Source organism: Pseudomyrmex gracilis, unplaced genomic scaffold (genome assembly GCF_002006095.1).
Source record: "Pseudomyrmex gracilis isolate BER0280 unplaced genomic scaffold, ASM200609v1 scaffold_457, whole genome shotgun sequence".
Lineage (NCBI taxonomy): Eukaryota > Metazoa > Arthropoda > Insecta > Hymenoptera > Formicidae > Pseudomyrmex > Pseudomyrmex gracilis.
Genome location: NW_018021041.1, coordinates 22043 through 24054, shown reverse-complemented (window position 1 = coordinate 24054; position 2012 = coordinate 22043). Strand labels below are relative to the sequence as shown.

At 49.0% G+C, this 2012-nt stretch overlaps 1 protein-coding gene across 1 annotated transcript in view; it reads right to left on the bottom strand.

Moving 5' to 3' along the window:
• Positions 1-2012, bottom strand: part of LOC109860738 — a 9971-nt gene that overhangs the window by 7274 nt on the left and 685 nt on the right. The gene's annotated exons all lie outside the window — the stretch shown is intronic.

Here is a 2012-nt window from a genome sequence, read left to right as displayed (position 1 = left end):
TAGCTCTTTTGGGAACGGAGAGGGGCGGGGTTTAGCAAAAATTCGGAATACAGGCTGTCCCTTGACCTCGCGATAGGAAGCTCAAATAAAGGAAAGAGAGTTGTAATTAATCAGCACGAATTAATAGTTAATTGACAGTTTATTACGCATGTAGAAGGGGGCAAAAATAATATAAAAGAAATAATTTAAGAAATAGTAGAAAGAAAAGATTGGTTACCCAATGATATGAAAGCAATGATGACCGGAATGATAATAAAGAAAAAAAATATAAGAAATATGAAACAGAGAGATGTTTAAGCTACGGCGGTAGCATCCGAAAATAATACAACAAAAAGAAGACACGGAGTCCACGACGACTTACAATAATTAACAAACCGTGTCACGCGAGTTAATGAGACAAATTAATGAACCGAAACGATACCGTAAAAGTACTGGGCGCGATACGGTACTCGAGGATTCCAGCCAAGAGATAACCAGCGCAGGCACTAGAGTATAGCAATCGCTAGGCGCAAAGCTAGAGGCAGGCTAAACAGCTAGAGAGTGCAAGCAGATGTGCAGGGCAAACACTAAGCCGCAATAAAATAGCATGCAGTCGCCTTTTTACAAGCCGTGGATCAACCCGGACTTACTTGTTACGTTGAGGATCGCAATTAGGTCGACTGGCTCACTCTGCCGCGCAGCTTTCGCCGGTTTCGTGTCGCTAGACCCAAAAGATTAAATCGAGCCGATTTCTCAATCTACGCGCATGCACTCGAAAGAAAATACTCGCGATACAGAGCGAAGGAGGTGCGACGTCGGAGTGGCTTCTCCCGATTGTTTATCACAAAATGATTAGAAACGCTCTTTATCTTGGCGTCAGGAAAATCGGCGACACGATACGTTACTCGACCACGAATAATCCCGGACAACTTATACGCTCGAAAGGCGACACGCATTCACCGTACGCTCGCTAATAGTTCGGCGATAATTGTCCTGAAAATTCACCATCCGAAACTGTCGTTAATCCGCGCGTTAATTCGGTACAATATTCCTTACCGATCACCACCGTTTCCGACTCGCACACACCTGACTCTAGCCGATCACGCGAGAAAAATCCGATTTCGTTCTGACGATTTCTTACCGCGGCGGCGGATTGCCGTCGGTAGCCGAGATCCGACGGTACGCAAGCGATACGTCTCGATAATCACTGCACGCGCACACGAATACGCTCGCTAGACAAACAAAACAAAAAGAAATAGAAAAAGACGGACACAAATAACGCGAATGTGCTACTTGGCGCCGGATCGCCACTCCAGGGCTTGACTTAGGTTCGCGAAATTACAAGGGAACATGCACTTAACCTACGAATCTACCACTACGGCCACGAAGCCCCGTGAAGCCTGATTCTGGCCGCTGTCGAAAAACAATCGTGAATACGGCCAAGGATACGTCCTTGCCGTCACAAACCAAACGCGAAAAACAAGCGATCAGCCTCGACACGAGGCCTGTGCAATGCGGATTCGTGGCTAACAGAACTAAAACGGGCACCTCACCGTCGTCGGTTGCTCTCCGGCATGTCCGGTCTTCTCCGTCCGGATTAACTCGTCGGCTTCCCTTGAATCCGCCGGGGTCACCCTCTCGACGAGAATCACTTCGCCTTAAGTTTGAAATCACGGTACAGCAAGCTACGTAAACGGCACGGAAGATTCGCGTACGTACGGGAGCCCGAAAAGATGCGTGTGTCTCGCACAGCTGTTCGCAACCAAGAGCAAGAAGATTTCGTTCGATAAGCGGTCGATACCCCGTGTAGCGCTAAGGTCGCATGGGGTAGGTCGCGGGGCCAATCAGGTCGCAGGATTAGCGGCGCGGCTCGCAAGCTCGCTCGCAGGCGGCAGGATCAGCGGGCCGCGAAATTTGAACGCTCGCAGTGGCTATAATTAGTTTGCAGCAGCATAAGTAAAGCAGCAAGCAGCGGGGCGGGATAGCAATCCAAGGGATGCAGCAATAGATAAGCAGCGGGTCCTTGAAACCCT